Source organism: Triturus cristatus, chromosome 2_2 (assembly GCF_964204655.1).
Source record: "Triturus cristatus chromosome 2_2, aTriCri1.1, whole genome shotgun sequence".
NCBI classification, from domain to species: domain Eukaryota; kingdom Metazoa; phylum Chordata; class Amphibia; order Caudata; family Salamandridae; genus Triturus; species Triturus cristatus.
In genome coordinates, this window is record NC_140582.1 from 1,115,550,209 (window position 1) to 1,115,560,688 (window position 10,480).

The window sequence follows — 10,480 nt, forward strand, 5'->3', positions numbered from 1 at the left end:
TCATGCTGTATGCCCACCGAAAGCATGTTACAACAGTGAACATGCAATGTTGAGGACTCATCTAACTCGTATTGGTATGTGCACGAGTGAGGCCTGGTTCTGTGCATCAGAAGCAATGTGCATAGGAGTTATGTCACTAAGGGAGGCCAGGAGTGGAGCAGTATCTGCTCCACATGCAAGAAGGAGCGCAAGTTCACGCAAGACCACCAGTTCTTTGCGGCCAATTTGAAAGCACCAATGCTATAATTGCCATGCCCTGACTGCACCCATTTGCTAGGCAATCGGGACTCCGCTGTGAAAGCTGCACTTAACTGATGCACTCCTGTCACCACTGCATCTTGCCTGATTTCTCTGCATCCTGGACCCTTGAAATCATGCACATAAAGAAATAACAAAGGCAGTGGTAAGAAGTGCATTGGTGGATGCTTCTTTGGCTTGTAACTTGGCTCACAGCTAATATCACTGCGTGCTCCGACAGCTAGATGGGTAACAGTGACAATGATGCCAGTTGGCTGACTTAGCTCTTCCGTGAGTATATACGGACAATACCACATACTTTTCACATCCAGAGGCCAGACGTAACAAACTAACCCAGCATGATACCGGTGCACACCAAGGACAAACCGCATGATCCATGATGTGGTAATTCTGCATGAGACATCTTGCTTACTAAGAATAATGCCGCATAAGACATCATGCTTACTAAAGATTGATCCCACATAATACATTGTTGCGCATGGTGCAGGACAGAAAGGGGACAGAACTATACGTGAGTTATGAAAGTTAACTAGAACAAAGTTCTAAGAAGCACCTCCAGTGCCTTAACTGGGATGGTCAGGATATTTAGGAACACAGTGTCTAGTGCATGAACTGACAACATCTTCACAGGCTCCATTTCCTAAACTCAAGCATTAATCTGTCCACCTAGGTTCCATACAGATCTGGCCAAGTGGCTGAGATGTTGATGTGCGCGAGTGAATGAAGCAGAGTAATGGCAACAAGTGTCAATCCTCTCTTATCTTTCTCACAGCATTAACTACATCTTCTTGAGTGAAACCGGATAACCACAGATGAGGGCGACTCCACAAAGTAACGGACCAGATCTTGTTTGTTTTTTTATCCCGATCACCCATTCCTTTTATTGCAGCTCTGGCTGGCAGCGATGTGGTACCGTTAGCTTTAGAGGGTGTAGTCGGACACTCAGCATACATTTCTGCTGCTGGGCCAGGGTTTCAGGTAGTGCAACTAAACAGTGCTGAATCGGACAGTGAGTGATATTTTTTGTAGTGTTGCTTGGCAGTCACTTGAAGATCTTCCTCAGCATCTTCAGTGCGTGAAAGCAGGAGACAGTGACAGTGACAGTGCTGACTTGTGCGGTTATGTTCAGTTTGCGGTCAATGATTATTTGGACGTTTCTTGGGTGGTTTCTGTGTGTGGGTATGGGTCTGAGTTTGGCTGGCCACCAGTTTGTGTCCCAAGTGAGGTGTTCTTACCATAGATCACTATCTTCTGTCTTGTGGTTGTTGAGCTTGGGACAGATGGCTTTCATCCAGTTAGCCACATTGAACATACAGGTGGTGCATTTTTGTCCTGTGTTGGGAGCCTTGTCAGAGAGGGAGAGTAAAAGTTATTATCTGCTTAAGAGAGGATCTTGATGTCATGTACATGGATGAAATTGGCCATAGGGATCATATATGTGTTAAAGGGAGCGGGGCTAAGCAAGGAACCTTGAGGCACTTTGCTGATGACTTGTCAGGCTTCCGATGAATAAAGAGTCAGCCTTACAGATTGCGCTATATCCGTTAAGAAGGAAAAGATCCATAGGACAGCGGGTCCTTGAATGCCAATCTCATGCATGTGCCTGAAAAAGATGGGGTGAGAGACCGTGTCAAATGCTGCAGAGAGTCCTAGGAGAATAAGGGCTACCATGTTTGTTCTGTCAAAGATCATGCAAATATCATCAGTGGTGGCAATGACTGCTGTTTATGTAATATGGTTAGGCCTGAATCCAGACTACATAGTGTTGAGGAGCTAGTTGTTGCTGAAGTGGTTGGTGAGGCACAGGTTGATTAGTTTCTCTAAGACCTTTTTCAGAATAACATAGTAAGGAACTTAGGGGCATATAATCAAGAGAAGTTTCGCCGCTTTTCCGGCACATATCACCGGAAAAGCGGCGATTTTCCTAATGCACCATCAACAAGGACTCGCTAACATGTGCTAGCGCTTGTTTCCGTGCGATAGCACATGTTTTTTTTGCCACTTTGCATGTCAGCGATATTTATCGCTAATGACATGCAAAGTAGGCGTTCCTCACTAAAACAACATGGAAACAGTCGCAAACACAACTGTCCTCTATTACCAATGCGGCCCGGACCCGTGAAGCCATAATAAAAGTTTTGCTGCAATTATCACTGTTATTTAATGCCTGATTAAAACCTGTCTTAGCCATCTTGACAATAGGAGGTGGATTGTCAGGCTGAGTCCACACCTGCCTATTAGCAAGCTGTATATATTAGCGCTGTGAAATCATCGCTGGATTTTACACGCTAATGAGGATTATTGCAGTCTATCGCTGGATTGTACATCACATGTTAGCAAAGCGCTGCTAATACGCCGCTAACACGGCGATGTAATCCAGCGATAGCCGGCGATAGTAAAAGATGCGCTATGTGCGCTTTGCGATACTTATCGCATTCCGTTGATAATATGCCCCTTGGTCTGTTGTTGCAAAGCATGGCTGGGTCAGCGGATGTTTTCTTGAGTAGGGGCATGATGGTGGCATGGTTCTAGGTGTCAAGGAATGCAGCTGAGTTGATGAAGGTGTTAAGGATGGGTGTAAATGCTTTGCTGATTAGTAGGAGTACTTTTGTGAAGGTGTGGTTAGTGCAAGGGTCAGATGGAGCACTGAGTGGATTGTCTTCATGGTAGCAGTGATTTCAATGATGGTGACAGCAGGACACGTGGTTGAGGTTCATTCACTGGTCGTGGTTGGGAAGCTGAGTTGTGATAGTGATGGGATCCTGTTGATGGAAGTTGCTGTATACGGAGGTGATTTTGTTCGAGAAGAATTCCAAGAGCTGTTGCACAGCTTTTGTGAGGGGTTAATATAGCTGGAAGTGGCAGAAGGTCCAGTAAAATATGTTACCAGTGCTGGTGTTTATGGGATCTGCAAGAGCTGTGCATTTTGTAGTCTGTATCTGCTGGTGGTAGCTTCAACACCAGGAACAGAGTCACACAAGCATTCGTAGCTAACTGACTGGATTACAGAAGCACAGTCTTCGCCAGTACCCCCATCCAAATGCTCAAGAAACTTCAGGCCACACAGAATGCAGCTGCCAGACTCATCCTCAGCCCCCCAACTGACACACATCGAAGCCCCCTCAGGAACCTCCACTGGCTCCCTTTCCAGATGAGAGGCCAGTTCAAGGTGCTGTCCCATGCCTACAAGCCAGCCACATCCAGGTTTCAAGCCTACATCAGTCCCCGCCTGAACTTTCACCAGCCTGCCAGATAACTGCACTCCACCTCACTTGCCCTTGCTTAAGTTACCCGCATCCGCCGAAGCCACATCAGAGGTCGTTACTTCACCTACCTCTCCGCTAAGTCCTGGAACAACCTCTCCCTCTACCTACAAACATCACCCTCATTGGCGCACTTCAGAAAGATACTCAAGATCTGGCTCTTCAACTAGAGACCACCAAGACCTCAGCACCTGTATACCCCAAGGGGTGATTAGCCTCGCTCTATAAATACTCTTTGATTTGATTTGATTTGATTAGGGCTGATTTGAAGCTGTCTTGACTTTTTCCCCATTTGCACTCCAGTTTATTACAGTGCTGTTTCCCCAGACTGAGTTCCTCTGGTACCAACTGGCCAGTGGTTGGGCTCTGCTATTGGGTTATGCTGGTGGAGAGCCCAGGTGTTGGCAATTCAGGTGATCTAGAGAGTGAGTTTTTGATGGCTTTCAGCAAGTTGCTGGTATGCTTGAGCGAGTGCTCGAAGAGGGCTGATACCCACTCCTCTTCTGAGATGCTTTGCCAGGGCTGGCACATGGTTTCGGTGGTGGTAGGTCTGAGATTGTGAGTGATGGGTATTCTTAAACTGATGAGGGCATGGTCTGTCGAGGACAAATTGCTGGCTTGTTGACTATGATGTTTAGGGGTGGGCGGAATTTGCGAAGTCGTGTTACGCAAATCTCCGCGAAATGGTTTAAAATCTCCGCGAACACGCAGAAATTCCGCGAACACGCGGAATTGCTTGTTCGCAATGCTATTTTCCTGTTCGCGACCACTGTTTGCGTGCTCGGGGAGAAATATCTCGCGAACACGCATTTTGAGATCGCGAACAAGCAAAAATTCCGCGAAGCTGCGGAAAGCAGAATTTTGGGCAATTCCGCGTTCTCCGCGGAACGCAAAATTACCTAAATTCCGCAAATTCCGCGAGCGGAGCGGAATTTACCGCCCAGGCCTAATGATGTTGCTGATTGAGGAAACAATCTGGTCCAATAGGCATCTGTTCGTGTGGGTGGTTTGGTGATGTGCTGGTTTAGGCCAATGTTTCCAAGGTTTTCTAAAGGGCCATAAAGTTTGGGTCAGTATGGTCTTCTTGGTGAAATTTAAGGCCTGTGAGGAGGATGAACATGCTGGCGCTGATAATGCGGGGTGTGACAAAGTCAGTGATGTCGCTGGCAAAACTGGTTAGGAGTCCTGGTAATCTATACACAAGAGTTATGTACAGGGAGAAGTTGGCAGTGATATATATCTTGAACGTGAGGTGTTCCATGTAGCTGTTGAGATTATCCTATAGGCGGTGCAGTTGATGGTATCTTTGAATATGATGGCAACTCCACCTCCAGGCTTTTGCTAATAGTCTTGCCTAACGATCTTGTAGCTGATAGGGGTGGCTGTAGCGACTTCCAGTGCCAAGGTTGGGTTTAGTTATGTACTTCCATGAGAAAGAGCCGGTCCAGAGTGTGGCTGTTCAGTAGGTTCCATGGGTGTTGAGGAGCAGGCATGTGAGTGTTGAGTGTTGTTTAGGTGGTGTTTGAATTGCGCGAGGATGAGTGGGTGGCTGGTTTGTGTGAGTGAGAAGGGTGCTAGGTGCTGTTGTTGTGGGAATGTTGGGGGCAGGGTGTGGGAAATTGCATGAGAACTTGCATCTGGTGCATGTTAACACATATTCTAGATTTTGTGGTGTAGTGTGGCAGCAGTGTGGTGAGTGGTGGCTGGTATAAATAGCATTGAGGAGCGCAGCAAGGTATAAGTGAGTGGGGGTAAACAAGGTTCCTGCCACTGGGCTCGTTCCAGGAGCGAACAGATGAAAATGGGCTTGCCCTTGGCATGCCAGAGGTGAAACCTCTAAGAACATCTGCTGGATGTCCATGCTGCAGCTGCCATTAAGTAGGGCCTAGGAGGAGGGAGAAATGCAGGGTACTGTGATGTCACTTCTTGTACAGATAGATGTTGGGAAATCCAGTGATCGCACTTCCTGTGCAGATGACTGATGGAAAATCCATTGCTTTCAAGTTTAATGTTGTATCCCAATGCCATCCTATTGAACTGCCAACCCTGATATAGTGAAAACATCTTTTGGGACTTTTTTTACTGTAAGGACAGGTTTAACATAATTTCATGGCAGTAAGGACAACATGAGGACTACTTATTAATATTGGAAAAGAAGGTTTAAGCCTGTCCAAAGTGGTTATTTTGTCAAGTCGAATTTGCCATTTTTTTAACTGCACTGTCAGGCTAAAATGGTAGCTCTGCAGACATATTTCTTCTAAGTGGCACTAGCGGTGCTGTAGTCCATTAGTGACAATTAATTTACGGACCTTGGGTACACTTTGTACCATATACCAAGGAATTATAAGTATGTTTATTTTGCCAATTAGGAGTATAGCCATGCTCTGAGGACTGGTTAGGAGAGTCCTAGTGCACTGAGTCAACAAACAGAAGCACCAGTCTCAATCATTTGGGGTACTCATGCAAAAAAAAACATATCTTATTTCAATGAATATTAAGCAGATGTAGAAAAAGAAACATCCTATAATCTGTAAGATTTGCTTGTTTTAAAGCATGAATAAGAAACTTCAGATGAGGAATTAAATAAATTGTATATACGAGTGAAAAACATAAAATACATAGTACATTGTAAAGAAGCATTATCACTTTTAGAAAACATAATGCTGTCCTGTATCTACCAACACTTTGGAAATGACAGAGAATTCTAGATAAGCTTCACTTCGCATGTACATTATAATGGTCGTATTTTATTGACAGTGTTGATTAATAAATTGTTTGAACAGTTCTAAAAAGTATCTATTTTGTTTCCTGTGATAACCAAAAGTGGACTTATACCAGATGTTGTTCTTTTTCATTACATTTTCTGGGTGGTCAAAATTAATGGGTCTGTCCATTTTCATGCAGGAAGATTCATTAGAGTTTAGGCAATTTGATTTGATACAGAGCTGCACGGATGTGAAGTCTGGTGCACCTGAACCTAAGAGCTCCTACTATTCCTCATCCACCTGCACAGTGATAGATTACACCTTTGTCTCTCTCCCACTGTTTCAACAGCTGGCTTCTTTACATCTAGGTCACAGAGGGGACAGTGACCATTGCCCGCAAGAGTCAATTCTAATAGCAACCATGCCAATACTCAGTAGGGCAAAAGAATCTCCCAATACACTATACACGTTCAACTACAAGAGGATTACGTTCGCTCAGAGAACTATAGAGCACTTTTAACAGTCAACAATGGCGCTACTACATGAACACAGGGGCATCCATCGCAGGCAGTGAAATAATAAGGTGGGGCTCCATTACCACCAAGCTGGGGAAAACTCTTGTTGTCCCACTCAAAACGAACTCTCCAAAGCACCCAATGTGATGGACTGCATTCCAAAGGCCCAAAATACTCAGCTCAAGCAGCTTAAAAGAACAATAAAGAGCACTTTAGGTCCCTTTGACGCAACCCTGAGGACCTCACTATGCAAGGTGCACTACAACAGCAAAAAATCAACACTGATTAAACTGAAGTGGGACATCAACAGATCACTAGAGGAGAAGGTTTGGGCAAAGTTATTAGCAGACATTAAGCATATTGACAGTATGCCTTTCTGGGGAGCAATCAACAAGCTCATACGCCCTTCACACAAGGGAGTGACGTAGCCTAAGATGTTTGGGCAATATATCTGTGAGACCATTTTAATCAGCATCTTCTTCCAGACACTTCACGTTTAGAAATCAGTCTGACAAAAAAGCACACTCAGTCAAACACCTCTTCAGATGAACTAAGGTCACTTAGAATAAACTCAAACAATCACCAAATCAGCAAAGGTAGGAGAGAAGGGGCCCCAGGGCCCAATGATATTCCCCCTGCAATCCTGAAGCACAACATGGATTTCTGAGCAGAAGTACTAGAGCCACTCTTCCTCAAAATTAGACTCAGCAGCATTATTCTAACCCCCTGGAGAGGTTCACTAACATCTTCCATAGACGAAACCAGATACAGATTCAAGCTAAAGAACTATTACCTAATAGCACTCATCGACAATGAGGAAAAGTATTTTGCAGGGACTTTACTGGATAAACTCTTAGGTGCCGATTCCGATCCTGGAAAAACCGGGTACGAACCGTCGGTCGGAGCGTTTTCTCCGTCCGACTCGTACCCGGGAAAAAAACATTACAAACATGCAAGTACGAATCGCACGGAAAAACCATTTCCGTACGAATCGTAAAAAACACCGACCGACGAAAATATACAAACAAATGTGATCCGGGAACGCGCCGACGTGACGTCGGGACGCTTTCAGGCAGCGTTTCACGAACCAGGAAGTACGATTCGAACCGACAGCAGTCCGGACGGCAATATCTTTACAGCACCCAAAAAGTGCCGGAAAAGCGAAGTACGCCGTGAAACGACCAGATCAGGGGGCCCGGTACGCGCCATACCCCCCCCAGCCCCCGTGAGTACGCGCCGAACCCCCCCAGCCCCCTGTATGTACGAGTCGAACCCCCCGTGTATGTACACCCGTGTACGTACGAGTCGAACCCCCCGTGTATGTACACCCGTGTACATACGAGTCGTACCCCCACCCATGTATGTACGGTGCGTACCCCCAGCGCTTGGGGTACGCACCATACATACACGGGTGGGGGTACGACTCGTATGTACACAGGTGTACATACACGGGGGGGTTCGACTCGTACGTACAGGGGGGCTGGGGTGGTTCGACTCGTACGTACACGGGTGTACATACACGGGGGGTTCGACTCGTACGTACAGGGGGGCTGGGGGGGTTCGACTCGTACGTACACGGGGGCTGGGGGGGGTTTCACTCGTACGTACATGGGTGTACATACACGGGGGGTTCGACTTGTACGTACACGGGTGTACATACACGGGGGGTTCGACTCGTACGTACAGGGGGCTGGGGGGGTTCGGCGCGTACTCACGGGGGCTGGGGGGGTCGGCGCGTACTCACGGGGGCTGGGGGGGTCGGCGCGTATGTGGGCACATGTCTCCATGGTTGCTATGGGAGTTCGGTCCGTACGGTGCATTTTCCATACGGTTGTAACATCAGACGCACGGGACGGATCGTACTTGCGCGCTCGGACTTCACTTTTCACATTTGTACGTAAAATCGTCCGGGGATGTGTCGGACACTTTTTCCGATCCGAGGACGTGTGGGGAAATTTTCCGAATGCGATTCGTATGGACTTTTTCCCATACGAATCGTACTTGGCAGTTTGTACGCTACTTGTACGATTTGTACGGTAAAAAGACCGGATACGAGTCGTACGGGGAAATTTTTTCCAGGATCGGAATCGGCACCTTAATGTGGGCAATTAAAAAAAAATCATACCACTAAACCAAACTGGGTTTTCAAAATTCTCCTACAGAGCAACCAACATCATGGCCATATCACTCTTATAGATAAAGCAAAATCCTCTAAACAGCCACTTCACTTATGCTTCGACAACTTCAAGGCAGCATTTAACCATTTGGAGTGGACCATTCGAATGCCCCAAGGCTAGGGGGTTTAACACTGTCAAGTTTCATGTATGCTGACGATATAGTCCTAGTTCTTCATACCAAGGTAGGTTTACAGCATCTTTTAGATACAACACAGGAATACTCCGAAAATAATGGCTTGACCATCAGCTTTGACAAAACATGAACTCTGACAATTGGCAGCAGCAGGACAAACTCTCCAGCATTGTTCTGTGGCAAGAAGCAAATTCAGTCAGCTACAGACTACAAATAACTAGGGGGGATAGTTTACAAAGTAGGCAACTTTGTGCATCACAGGGACATCATAAAAAAGAAGGGGCTGGCACTAGCAGTGTTGCTAGAGAGGCTAAAACCCAAATGAAACAGACCATCATTCTCTTCTGTCCTCCGGGTAACACACTGCAAACTACTGTCAACAATACTGTATGGCAACGAGCTTCAAAAAAGGCAGGAATGCCTAAATCATAGACAGCACAGAAGTGAAAGCATACAGGAACAACTTTAGCCTACCCAAGCACACCTTGCCAGCTCAAATAAGGATGGAGTTCAGTCTGCAAAAGTAGTCTCTAGTGAGGAAGGGAGGTTTCATCAACTTCTGGCACAAAATCAGGAAAGCTGCTCCCGGCACTCTCAGTCAATATTTATGACTGGATTCATTGCCCGCGAGCATACCTCATGAGATCCCTGGCCAGGACAAAGCTGGCGCAGGTATGGGAAACCGCAACCACACACTATGGGGCAGATTCACAGAATTAATCTGAGATAAAATCCTAAGCTTGATATTCACAGCAGATATTTAGTAGTAATAAAGTTAGGACTCCTCACTTTACTAGTACGAAATGCCTTTTGTGAATACCGTAAGTCGTAAAGTTAGGATTTTGTCTCAGATTAGTTCTGTGAATCGGCCCCTCCAGGTTCAAAAAAGTAGTGTGAAATCAATTAAATTCCACTCTTTGATTGAATCAAAGGCAACATTCTCAGCCAAATCACACACCTGGATGTCATTAAACACCTACACTACATCAGTGCCCCAGAAATACCTAGGCCTTGGGTTTCCTAGATCCATCGAAGAGCAATTTTTGAAAAATCAACTGGAGCTGTTACCATGCACATCCCATGGCCCCTCAGGCTGAGAGAATAGATATAAAACATCTGCCACTTGTGTGGCACTGATACTGAGGATTTAGAGTATCCGCTATGCAGCTGTGCAGAGCTTCTTAATGAAAGAAGCCAATTGCTGAAAGCATCTCTTAGCCAAAGAAATTGAACTGTGCTGGCCTTTTTGTTCCTGATAACCCACAACTGAACTGTTGACTGGTAAAATTCCTGTCACACAGAAAACTTCCAAAGGACGCAACATGCTGAGTAGACCTTTGATAATTTTGGCACCTTGCTCTTAGGAACCACGCTTAGCAGGATTTAGCATTTTATGCAATGGGCTAGGAGTCAGGATGTTGGGTGAAGG